Consider the following 14,120-nt stretch of genomic DNA (forward strand, 5'->3'; position numbering starts at 1 on the left):
TTCCCCTTTTAAACATGTATGCATAGCTTGGCCAAGTGAGCATGTTTTCACAAAACCTCTGCTGGAAACCTCTGATATGTCCCCAAGAACAAAAGTTTTAGGCATAATGAAATACTGATCTGCCTAATCCTTACATCATCTGACATCAGTTGCCAGGTGAGAGTCGGGGGGGAATATGTCATATTCTAGGTTCTTCAAAGTAGCCACCTTTTGCTTTGATTACTGCTTTGCACACTCTTGGCATTCTCTTGATGAGCTTCAAGAGGTAGTCACCTTAAACGGTTTCACCCGAAAAGACGGGTCTGTTGGGGCTGGGGGTTTTATACTATATACTGTGTGGGGCTGGGGTGCTATACTATATAATATGTGGGGCTGGGGGTGTTATACTATATACTGTGTGGGGATGGGGGTTTTATACTATATACTGTGTGGGGATGGGGTGTTATACAATATACTGTGTGGGGCTGGGGTGTTATACTATATACTGTGTGGGGATGGGGATGTTATACTATATACTGTTTGGGGATTGGGGAGTTATACTATATACTGTGTAAGGATGGGGGTGCTATACTATATACTGTGTAGGGCTGGGGGTATTATACTATATACTGTGTGGGTCTGTGGGTGTTATACTATATACTGTGTGGGGATGGGGATGTTATACTATATACTGTGTGGGGATTGGGGTATTATACTATATACTGTGTGGGTTTGGGGGTGTTATACTATATACTGTGTGGGTGTCAAACCTCCTAGAGAGCCAGTAGTGGGATGAGGAACCCACTGGCAGTAAGCAGCTGACAGCCCAGAACGCGGTACAAGTTTAGGGATAATCCAAGAGGGGTAGTCAATGTCCAATCCGGGTCGAGGCAGGCAGCGAAGGTTCAAGGCGGAAGACAGTCCAGGGGTCAGTAGCCGGGAAGGATACAAAGAATCAACAGGCAATAGGAGGATCTGCAGGGAGGCTAGGTGTTCACCATGAGGTGGAATAACTCAGCAATGAGCCAGAGCTCAGGCCAGGTCTTTATAGCCAGGGGAGGTAGGAATCACCCTCCCCAGGAACCAATGGCAGGCGAGGAAGGTGGAAGGTGTGTACTGGGAACCTCCCCCAGCAAGGCTCACACCTGACAGCCAGATAATGCAGGAATGCTATGCACCCGGGAATGCGCACGCAGTCTGCGTACGCAGCCTGCTTACTGCGCACACGCCGCGCACCCGCACCTCGGGCACCAGGTGTTCTACCGAGCTGAAGGGGAACCCGTGCCCTGCGCCGTGGTCCCCGAGTAGGGGTAACACCCCCTGCTTCCTGACAGAGCCCCCCACCAGGAAGTGGCCTCCAGACGCGACCCTGGGAAGGCCTCTCAGGGTGAGCCCAATGGAACGCCCGCACCTTGGCGGCCGCATGGACATTCCCCCAAAGGCTCCCAGGAACGCTCCTCGGGACTGTACCCCTTCCAGCGCATGAGATACTCCAGGACCCCACGCCGGCGGATGGGAGGTGGTGGAGCAGGTGCCCGGTCCGGGAACGGGTTGGCACGGTGTGGTTTCAACAAGGACACGTGGAATACCAGGTGGATTCCCAGGGAAGTAGGCAACCGGAGCTTGGCTGCAACGTTGTTGACCATACTCACGATCTCGAAGGGACCAAGGTAACGGGGTCCCAGTTTTCGGGAGGGACAGGACAGCTTGAGGTGCTGTGTGGAAAGCCACACCTTGTCCCCGTCTTTGTACCTGGGGAACTCTGTGCGTCTACGGTCTGCCTGCGTCTTGTGCCGCTGCTGAGCGGCCTGGAGTTGTTGCGTTAGGGTCCGCCTCAGTTCTCGAAGGAGCCGGAGCCGTTGAGCCACTTCAGGCACCGGGACATCAAGGGGGAGATCCGGGAGAGTTGCGGGATGATAGCCATAGTTGGCATAGAATGGTGAGAGCCCGGTGTAGGAATGAAGCTGATTGTTGAAGGAAAATTCCGCAAAGGGGAGATGGCTCACCCAGTCGTCTTGTAGATGGGATGTGTAACAGCGAAGGAACTGTTCGAGGGTTTGGTAGGTCCTTTCGGTCTGCCCATTGGACTGGGGGTGATAGGCAGAAGACAGGCTGCGAGTGATATGAAGGCTACGGCAAAACTGGGTCCAAAAACGGGAGGCCCGGTCTGAGACGATGGAATCAGGGAGCCCGTGCAACCGGAACACGTGTTGGAGGAACAACTTCGAGGTTTGTTGGGCCGTCGGGAGACCGGAGGTCGGAATGAAGTGGGACATCTTGGTACATCTGTCCACCACCACCATGATGTTGGTACAGGCTTGTGAAGGAGGTAAGTCCACAATGAAATCCATGGCTATGTTGCGCCATGGAAGGGGTGGCACTGGCAGAGGCTGTAATAACCCAACGGGTTTTGAGGTGGGACGTTTGTAGAGTGCATACACGGAACAAGACTCTATGAAGGAGCGTACGTCGGCTGCCAAAGAGGGCCAGCAAAACCGACGTAGGATGCATTCCGTGGTGTTGCGCCTACCTCGGTGGCCTGCTGTGGGGTGGTCATGGTGATGCTGTAGTACAGGCAGTCGCTGGGATACTGGGACATAGATCCACTGTTGGTGGTAACGAAGCCCCTGCTTCATTGGCAGATGGGCTGCCTCCTCTGGATCTGGCGTGCCGGCCCGTCGGATCCTCTCGATCAAGGAGTGTTGGGTGGCTAAAAAGTATGCGGCTGGCAGGATCGGTTCCGGAGGTGCAGGATCGGCCTCGGAGGAGCACATACGGGACAAGGCATCAGCCTTGCCGTTCTTGGATCCCGGTCAATCGGTAATCTGGAGGAGAAAACGGGAGAAAAAGAGAGCCCACCTGGCTTGTCGAGGACGTAGTCGCTTGGCACTGCGGAGATATTCGAGGTTGCGATGGTCGGTGTACACCACCACAGGGTTTTCGGCTCCCTCCAGCAAATGTCTCTATTCTTCCAGGGCATCCTTGATGGCGAGCAGCTCCCTCTCACCCACATCATAGTTGCGTTCGACCCCGGTGAGTTTGCGGGAATAAAAGGCAACGGGATGGAGAAGCTGCTTCTCCCCTTGGACCTGGGAGAGAACAGCCCCGATAGCCCCCTCGGAGGCGTCAGTCTCCAGAAAAAAACGAGCAAGAGGCGTCCGGTTGTACCAGTATAGGTCCCTGTGTGAACAGCCTCTTAAGGTGCTGGAATGCCTGTTGGACCTTCGGGGTCCATTCAAACAGGGTGTTGCTCCTGGTCAGTGCAGTGATGGGAGCGCAGATCGCTGAAAAGTTTCGAATGAATCGGCAGTAAAAATTGGCAAAACCAATGAACTGCTGCACCATCCGCTGATTGCGGGGGACAGGCCAATTCTGGACGGCCTGGATCTTCCTGGGGTCCATCTCTACTCGGCCTGGGGATAGGATGTAGCCCAGGAACTCAATGGACGAGACTTCGAAGGTGCTTTTTTCAAGCTTGCCATAGAGACTGTGGGTCCGCAGACGCTGGAGTACCGATTTGACATGCCGTTCATTTTGTGGCAGTGATCTGGAGAAGACAAGGATATCGTCCAGATATACCACAACATGGGTATCCAACAGGTCACGGAAGACGCCATTGATGAAGCACTGAAATGTGGCAGGGGCGTTACAGAGCCCGAAGGGCGAGACAAGGTACTCGTAGTGCCCAAACCGTGAGCGGAATGCTGTCTTCCACTCATCCCCAGAACCGTATGAGGGATTGGAGCCGGAGACGCGTGAACAGGAGAACCAGAGGGGGGCGTGAAGGTGATGGAGCCAGAGGTCCAGTTTTTCGTGAGGTTGTGTCTCCTAAGCCAGGGGATGCCTAGAAAGACTGGAAACAAGGGGGAAGGAACGATGTCCGACACGATCTTCTCGGAATGGTAAAGGCCGATGCGGAGGAACAAGGGATGGGATTCCATGGTGATAGGTCCCGTCTTTAGGGTGCTGCCATCCACCAGATGCAGCTGGGATGGGTTCTTCTTAGGGCGCAACGGGATGCCTAGTTGGGAAGCCAGATCCTTGTCCATAAAACAGCTGCTTACTCCCGAATCAATGATGGCAGAGAGATCAATATTGTTGTTGCCCAGCTGCAGGGAAACAGGGATGGTGAGATGAGACGAGTTGTTATACATAGGTAGGTTAATGCATACCGTGGGTGTCTCCAGCCTACCTTCGGGAGGTTTGATGGGACAGTCCTTCAGGAAATGGCCCGGTTTTGCGCAGTATAAACACAGATGCAAGGTTCTTCTCCTGGTTCTCTCCACCGTGGACAGGGGACCCCGAACAGCCCCGATCTGCATCGGCTCCTCCTGGTTACCGTCTGCCGCCACAGGAACAGGAACCGGAAGCTGTAAGGATTCCGACCGGTGCTCCGGTAGAGGCGGGGTCTGTTGTCGCTCCTGTCGTCTCTCCCGGAAGCGGAGATCCAGGTGGGTTACTGAGTCCATCAGGCCCCCCAAGGAGCCCGACACCCCAATGCGGGCGAGCTCATCCTTGAGCTGCTCGGACAAACCGATGCGGAACTGGTCAATCAAGGCCACCTCGTTCAAGCCCGTATCCGGGGCTACCTCACGGAATTCCATGATGTAATCCTCCACTGGACGTCTGCCCTGGTGGAGGGTGCGCAAGGTACCCCTGGCGGTTGAAGAACGCAGGGGGTCATCATAAAGTCTTTGCATAGCTGCGGCAAAGAACTTCCAAGATGCCAGCACTGGGTCATCGGCTAGTAGGAGTTGGTGCGCCCAGGTCTGGGGAAGCCCTGAGAGCAAGGAAATTGCCGTGCGTACCTTGACGAAGTCCGTGGCATATGTACGCGGCTTCAGGGAAAACAACAGCTCGCAGGAGATGATGAAGGAGCGGTACTTCCTCCGATCTCCTGAAAACCGCTCAGGGAGGCTGACTGACGGCTCGCTAGAGACCACTTCCAGGGTGCGTGCCGGCGTAGGGGGAGGCGAGGGTGGTAGCGCGGTGCGCTCTGCGATGCGTTGCTCCTGTGTGGCAACCCTCTGCAGCAGGTGCTTATGACTGGCTTGCATCTCCTGGAAGGCCTGCGTCATGAGGTTAAGTTGCTGGGTCATGGCCGTCATGGGATCCACTGCTTTTTCGAGGTTCCATGGTGAAGGCTGAGTTATTCTGTCAAACCTCCTAGGGAGCCAGTAGTGGAATGAGGAACCCACTGGCAGTAAGCAGCTGACAGCCCAGAACGCGGTACAAGTTTAGGGATAATCCAAGAGGGGTAGTCAATGTCCAATCCGGGTCGAGGCAGGCAGCGAAGGTTCAAGGCGGAAGACAGTCCAGGGGTCAGTAGCCGGGAAGGATACAAAGAATCAACAGGCAATAAAAGGATCTGCAGGGAGGCTAGGTGTTCACCATAAGGTGGAATAACTCAGCAATGAGCCAGAGCTCAGGCCAGGTCTTTATAGCCAGGGGAGGTAGGAACCACCCTCCCCAGGAACCAATGGCAGGCGAGGAAGGTGGAAGGTGTGTACTGGGAACCTCCCCCAGCAAGGCTCACACCTGACAGCCAGATAATGCAGGAATGCTATGCACCTTGGAATGCGCACGCAGCCTGCGTACTGCGCACGCGCACGCGCACACGCACCTCGGCACCAGGTGTTCTACCGAGCTGAAGGGGAACCCGTGCCCTGTGCCGTGCCCGTGGTCCCCGAGTAGGGGTAACACCCCCTGCTTCCTGACAGTGGGGATGGGGGTGCTATACTATATACTGTGTAAGGATGGGGGTGTTATACTATATACTGTGTGGGGCTGGGAGTGTTATACTATATACTGTGTGGGGCTAAGGGTGTTATACTATATACTGTGTGGGGCTAAGGGTGTTATACTATATACTGTGTGGGGATGGGGGTGTCATACTATATACTATGGGGGGATGGGGGTGTCATACTACATACTATGGGGGGGATGGGGGTGTTATATTATATACTGTGGTATAGTGTGCTTTAATATTTACCAGAAAAAATAACTACCGGGTGGAATGCGAAAGGGGGATGGTTGGAGGCAAGAGGAGGGAGGGGGCCCAAGATGGGTAAACAGACCCGGGCCTACAATAAGCTTCCTCCGCCTCTGGATGTGACTAGAGTGTAGTGAAGACATAATGTAAGAGGATAAATATAAAGCATTAACCAATATTTTACAGCTGTAGTCCTCGAGAAGGATCCCAGAGTGACAGAAATCTTCTGATAGGAAACAATACCCGGAGACGTTTGCGCACCGAATAAACCTGCTGCGGTTGATTGATGCAAGGTCCGCACAGGAATCTGAAGTTTACATCATATATAACTCAGTCAATCCCGTGTTTACATGCCGACAAGCGATACCATCTGTTTCAATAGCTCTATAAACTTGCATTACACTTCTCTGCAAATTTGCACCACATTTAGTTGCTAGGAAAATTCTGCAACGCTCCAAACAGGGATCTGAAGCTTTAGATCTGAGGTGTTACGTGTTGATGGTTGGTATTGAGACTTTAAAGGAGAACAAACCCAAATGCTGGCAGAACCTGCGAAGGGTTGTCTAAAAAAATATCATGCATAATAGCTTTCTAAAATGAAAGATGCCTGCAGGACGACAGGTAAAATAACCAGCCAGAACCACCGAACGTGTCTCAGTATCAGGACCCAGTATGGAGATACGGGGGTCATCTAGCACATGCTAAGACAGAATACATGCTCTACTTCTGGGGGAAGCCATGCTCTCAGGTTTGGGGATAGAAACAAATAGCACCTATAAAGCTACCACACAAGTAATTATAATCAATAAGTTCTTTATTAAACATCCATTTACAAAACATTAGTAAAAAGTTACAAAAAAGCAGCGGTCACGGGAACACAGCAGTGTTACAGAAAGTTTAAAAACAGAGTAGACTCCAGGCCATAAGGGACTAGTATCCCAACAAGTAATGCAGTATCAGATGAGTGGGGCTCATATAGCAAGTGCACACCGGATATAAAAAACAATGCCCCGTAAGCATAATCCATGCCTAACAGTGTAAACCTGCGTGCACCCCTACAAGAAATTGAACTACCGAGGGAAAAGAAATACAAGAAATCACATGTCGTACTGACCCTGGTAAGGAGTAGCTGCCCGACGATGAACTTTCGCTTGACGCTTCCTCTTGGGGCATGAGGGATAGAAACTAATACTGAGGGTTACCCTGTGTAAATCTGCTATCCATATGCATCCTGGCACTCTTTCCAGAAACTTCATGTGCATTCACCATCATTCCCTGTCCTATAATATACCAGAAGTCGGTGTATTGTAAGAGCAGTGATGGGTGAAGGTGCAGGATCTGCAGACTGGTACAGCAGCAGGAGCTGAGCACAGCTTATTCTTAGTGCTGCCACCTGCAGGTTACACTCCACATTGCAGAACTCTGCCCAAGCTTTGCACTGCACGCCATGGAAACTTCTGCAGCGGTGAAGATTAGATCAGAATTCATCCTTTGTACAGGTCCAATACTCCGGTTTGTAAGAATGATGCTGTCCTGCACAGGCCGAGGTTCACCATTACTTACTATATGCATTACGCACCATAATCATGTAGTGAAGAATGGGAAGAATGCAGGAGTAGATTCCTGTGCACTGCTTGCAGTGATTCATGCTCTCCTCTCTCCTAGTTGGCAGAGATTCCTGACCTGGCAGGGTTCCCACATATAACTTATACCGGTTGCTTCTGTGCTTGTACACATGTAATGTCAGCACACCCATCATCCCCAGGCCAGTGACTTGGCAGGTGCTCAGCAGATGCAGGGTATAAGCCCCTGTGAGCTGTGACAGGCTGGCTGCTCTCATCTACAGGGCTGTGAATATTCTCATCACAGAATGAAGAAATGACCTGCCCTGGAAGGACTACAGGTACAAGGCATCCCACGCATGGTCTGCCCTGTCTGGCTATCCTCTCAGCAGATGCAGGGTATAAGCCCCTGTGAGCTGTGACAGGCTGGCTGCTCTCATCTACAGGGCTGTGAATATTCTCATCACAGAATGAAGAAATGACCTGCCCTGGAAGGACTACAGGTACAAGGCATCCAACGCATGGTCTGCCCTGTCTGGCTATCCTCTCAGCAGATGCAGGGTATAAGCCCCTGTGAGCTGTGACAGGATGGCTGCTCTCATCTACAGGGCTGTGAATATTCTCATCACAGAATGAAGAAATGACCTGCCCTGGAAGGACTACAGGTACGAGGCATCCCACGCATGGTCTGCCCTGTCTGGCTATCCTCTCAGCAGATGCAGGGTATAAGCCCCTGTGAGCTGTGACAGGATGGCTGCTCTCATCTACAGGGCTGTGAATATTCTCATCACAGAATGAAGAAATGACCTGCCCTGGAAGGACTACAGGTACGAGGCATCCCACGCATCGTCTGCCCTGTCTGGCTATCCTCTCAGCAGATGCAAGGTATAAGCCCCTGTGAGCTGTGACAGGCTGGCTGCTCTCATCTACAGGGCTGTGAATATTCTCATCACAGAATGAAGAAATGACCTGCCCTGGAAGGACTACAGGTACGAGGCATCCCACGCATGGTCTGCCCTGTCTGGCTATCCTCTCAGCAGATGCAGGGTATAAGCCCCTGTGAGCTGTGACAGGGTGGCTGCTCTCATCTACAGGGCTGTGAATATTCTCATCACAGAATGAAGAAATGACCTGCCCTGGAAGGACTACAGGTACGAGGCATCCCACGCATCGTCTGCCCTGTCTGGCTATCCTCTCAGCAGATGCAAGGTATAAGCCCCTGTGAGCTGTGACAGGCTGGCTGCTCTCATCTACAGGGCTGTGAATATTCTCATCACAGAATGAAGAAATGACCTGCCCTGGAAGGACTACAGGTACAAGGCATCCCACGCATGGTCTGCCCTGTCTGGCTATCCTCTCAGCAGATGCAGGGTATAAGCCCCTGTGAGCTGTGACAGGCTGGCTGCTCTCATCTACAGGGCGGTGAATATTCTCATCACAGAATGAAGAAATGACCTGCCCTGGAAGGACTACAGGTACGAGGCATCCCACGCATGGTCTGCCCTGTCTGGCTATCCTCTCAGCAGATGCAGGGTATAAGCCCCTGTGAGCTGTGACAGGGTGGCTGCTCTCATCTACAGGGCTGTGAATATTCTCATCACAGAATGAAGAAATGACCTGCCCTGGAAGGACTACAGGTACGAGGCATCCCACGCATGGTCTGCCCTGTCTGGCTATCCTCTCAGCAGATGCAGGGTATAAGCCCCTGTGAGCTGTGACAGGGTGGCTGCTCTCATCTACAGGGCTGTGAATATTCTCATCACAGAATGAAGAAATGACCTGCCCTGGAAGGACTACAGGTACGAGGCATCCCACGCATGGTCTGCCCTGTCTGGCTATCCTCTCAGCAGATGCAGGGTATAAGCCCCTGTGAGCTGTGACAGGGTGGCTGCTCTCATCTACAGGGCTGTGAATATTCTCATCACAGAATGAAGAAATGACCTGCCCTGGAAGGACTACAGGTACAAGGCATCCCACGCATGGTCTGCCCTGTCTGGCTATCCTCTCAGTAGATGCTTTTATACATATGCACAAAACTGGTGGTACCCTAAAGAACAAAAAACCCACAGGTCACTGAAATACCCCAAGACGGACAACAGTAATAAAAGAAACTAATTTACTGGAAATCAGACTTCAAATTGTGGTTCAAAAAGTAATTTAAAAAAAACAAACTAATGAAGTTTGTCTGCACAAAACTGTTGGCACCCTAGAGAAGATTGAAGGTAGTTGGACCAGAGTGACATATTAAAGTCCCTATGGCCACTTTAAAGCTATGTCTGATTTTCATCGTCAGTTTCTAGTTCTTTCAGTGACCATTGTGGGTTTTTTCCTACTTTAACAGAAGGGAACCAATAATTTTGTCCACGTGTGTAGCTATCACCAGGAGACACAATATTTGGTTGTGCTATACCGCCACATGGACGTTGTCTGAACGATCGCTACGCCCATGCAGCCATACATATGGCAGTCTGTATTGGTTGGCACAGTTGTTCAGACCGATCATGCAGGTTCAATGACATCAGGAGAAGAACCACCAATCTTTCTGAGAACATTGTTTCATGGAAGGGTCATCCTTGGACCAGATTCTGAAGCATGAATGACTACTTTCCAGATGATCCAATTGTTCCGAGTAAGATAATTGGTTGCTGTTAAATTGTACCCAATGAACAATCTTTGATTTCCATTTAAAGGGGTTAGAAATATAGATCTACTTTCTTACAGAAACTGTGCCAAATGTGCCCATTGGCTGTGCCGGTATTAACTGGGAAGAGCATACGGTTCATTACCAAGAAAGATGTGGCACCCAAAAAAAAAAGCAAACATAAGGCCTCTTTCACACGGGCGTCGTTTGTGTGAGGGCCGGAGAGAATATGGGTGTGTCCCGGGAAAATCGTGCGATTTTGCCTGCAAGTCGGGTGAGTTTTGTATGCGATTGCATAGCGTTATTCATTTTTTTCTGTGCGAGTGCAATGCATTTTCTTCACAGAAGTTCAGGTTTAGGTTCGGTATTCTGTCGATTTTTATATTTTCCCTTATAACATGGTTATAAGGGAAAATAATAGCATTCTGAATACAGAATGCTAAGTAAATAAGGGATTGAGAGGGTTAAAAAATAAAAATTTTATAATTAAACTCATCTCCTCCACTTGTTTGTGCAGCACGACTCGTCTTCTTTCTTCTTCTTTGAGGACCTGGGAGGAAAAGGACCTATAAGGGAAAATAATAATGATCGGGTCCCCATCCCGACTATCTCTTAGAAACCATGCGTGAAAATCGCACCGCATCCACACTTGCTTGCGATTTTCACGCAGCCCCATTCACTTCTATGGGGCTTGCATTGCGTGAAAAACGCCCAATATAGGGCTTGCTGCTATTTTCACGCAATGCACAAGTGATGCGTGAGATCACCGCTCATGTGCACAGCCCCATAGAAGTGAATGGGTCAGGATTCAGTGTGTGAAAGGGGGCTAAGGGTTGTACCAAGACAAGCACTTATCGCCTATCCGTTGCTGCTTCATTCAACTGGAGCTGCCTGAGATATACACAGCTATCTGCAGCTGGGTGAGACGGGGCACCTCATATTGCAGTTGGCAGGGGCCCTAGTGGTCAGACCCCTGCCAATCAGACTCTTATTCATTATACTGTCCTGGGGATAGTGGATAAGTGTTTGTCGTAGGACAACCCCTTTGAAGACATTCACCTATGCCGTAGCATGTCATAACAGCAGGAATTTGTCAATCCCAAGTACACACATATTAGGGTACCTTTAGGCTACCTACACACATGTGCGGGTTTTAAGTGGATCTCTGTGCCCTTCTGCACTACATACAGAATGTGCAACCTGCAGTTTTTGGGGTGGATTTTTTGCAGTTCCCCATAAAAAATTAAAAATCTCACAGAGAATTTCTAAGTCCACAAAGCAGGTCAATTTCTGCACGGAAAAACCCCAAAGTGTAGAGGAGATTTGTTCCATCTCATTCTTTTTGCCAGTACGGTCTTATGCTGAGAAGAATCTATGTGGAAGAAGGCTACGGAACGGATATACTATTGCGGGCAGCATGCATGAAATGAATGGATCTGCATCCTATCCAAAAGTAGGCAAATTGGATGCGAACCAAAAATATGGTAATGTGAATGAGGTCATAGGTAGAGCATTGGTTCTCCACCTGCAGTATACGCACCCTATATGGCATCCTCAGCAGGGTGAGGGGGCACCTGGGACTGCCCTTTCTAGGGCCTCTTGAAATTCAGCTTGTATCACCGTCCTGGTTGAATGCTGTGGCAGGCCGGTGCCTCACCAATCACCTTCATAGGCTCGAGGCCACTAGACCTAAAGTCTATTAGAGGATGGAACAAGCCGCGCAATGTACGGCGTGCTGATCTGCACCCACCCGATCCGCAGCAGGGGTCCCGCAGTCACTGATAGACGGACCTCTGCTGTATGTGCCAGCATCAGTGAAAACACAGATGCTTGCGCATTAACCCTTGATGTGCTGCAGTCAGCAGGGATCGGAGCAGCCATCGGGTCCCCGCCTTTCTTAGGCACTGTGGCTGCCTTCCGTGACAGCCTGTGAGATCCAGCCCCCTGTATTACACTGGTAATAACCTTACAGCCAATGCATCCCAATACAGAAATATTGTCATGCATTGTAAAGGTGATCAGACCCCGAAAGGATGAAGTCACAGAGTGGGACCAAAAATAAGTAAAGAAAAGAATAAGTAAAGAAAAAAAAAGTTTTACAAAAAAGTCAAAGTTTCAAGGAAAAAAAAAAAAAAATAAGCATCCTTTTCCCAAAATAAAGTAAAAAAAAATGTCAAAAATAGGGAAAAAAGAAAAGTAGACATATTAGGTATCACCGTATCCGTATCGTAAATTTTTTTAAAATAAAACTATTTTTTGTCACCTTACATCACTAAAAGTGCAACGCCAAGCGATCAAAAAGGTGTATGCCCCCCAAAATAGTACCAATCTAACCGTCACCTCATCCCTCAAAAATTGAGACACTACATAAGTCAATCGCTCCAAAAAATAAATAAAAAAAATGATGATTTTTTTATGTTTGAAAATTGCTTTTATTGTGTTAAATGTAAAAATTAAATACAAAAGTAGACATATTAGGTATTACTGCATCCGTAACAACCTACGCTATAAAAATACCACATAACCTAACCCCTCAGATGAACAGTAAAAAAAAACAAAAAAAAACAAAAAAAAAAAAACTGTGCTAAACATTTTTGGGGGCCACCTTACATCACTAAAAGTGCAACACCAAGCAATGAAAAAGGCGTATTCCCCCCAAAATAGTACCTATCTAACCGTCACATCATCGCACAAAAAATGAGCCCCGACCTAAGACAATCGCCCGAAAAATAAAAAAAATATGTCTCTCAGGCTTTGGAGACACTAAATCATGATTTTTTTTGTTAAAAAATGCTTTTATTGTGTTAAATGTAAAACTAAAATAACAAAGTAGACATATTAGCTATCGCTGCATCCGTAACAACCTGCTCTATCAAAATACCACATAACCCCTCAGATGAACACTGTCAAAAAAAAAAAACTGTACTCAAAAAAACTTTTTTTGTCACCTTACATGACTCAAAGTGCAATACCAAGCGATGAAAAATGTGTATTCCCCCAAAAATAGTACCTATCTAACCGTCACCTCATCCCGCCAAAAATTAGCCCTGACCTAAGACAATCGCCCAAAAAAATAAATAAAAATATGGCTCTCAGGCTATGGAGACACTAAAACATGATTTTTTTGTTTAAAAAATGCTGTTATTGTGTAAAACTTAAATAAATAAAAAAAAGTATACATATTCGGTATCACCGCCTCCGTAAGAACCTGCTGTATAAAAATCACATGACCTAACCTCTCATGTGAACACCGTAAAAAAAAAGTGTCAAAAAAGGCATTTTTTGTCACCTTACATCACAAAAAGTGCAATACTAAGTGATCAAAATGTCATAAGCACCCCAAAATAGTACTAATCAAACCGTCATATCATACCGCAAAAAATGAGATCCTAACTAAGACAATCGCCCAAACAATTTAAAAACTAACGGTCAGAATATGCAGACACTAAAACATGATTTTTTTCAAAAATGCTTTATTATGCAAAACTAAAAAAACAACCCCAAAAAATCTGTCATATTTGGTATTGTCGCATCTGTAAAAACCTGCTTCATAAAAATACATGATCTAACCTGTCAGATGAACATTGTAAATAACAAGAAAATAAAAACGGTGCTAAATAGCCATTTTTTGTTACCTTGCCTAATCATATCTTCCCTAAAATAGTACCAACAAAACTGCCACCTTATCCCATAGTTTCCAAAATGGGGTATTTTTTTGTTTTGTTTATACTCTAGGGATGCATCAGGGGGTCTTCAAATGTGACATGGCAACTTAAAATAATCCCATTGAAATCTGCCTTCCAAAAACCACATGGCGCTTCTTTCCTTCTGCGCCCTGCCATGTGCCTGTACAGCAGTTTATGACCACATCTGGGGTGTTTCTGTAAACTACAGAATCAGTGAAATAAATATTGAGGTTTTTTTTGGGCTGTTAACCCTTGCTTTG

Source organism: Bufo gargarizans, chromosome 10 (genome assembly GCF_014858855.1).
Source record: "Bufo gargarizans isolate SCDJY-AF-19 chromosome 10, ASM1485885v1, whole genome shotgun sequence".
NCBI lineage: Eukaryota > Metazoa > Chordata > Amphibia > Anura > Bufonidae > Bufo > Bufo gargarizans.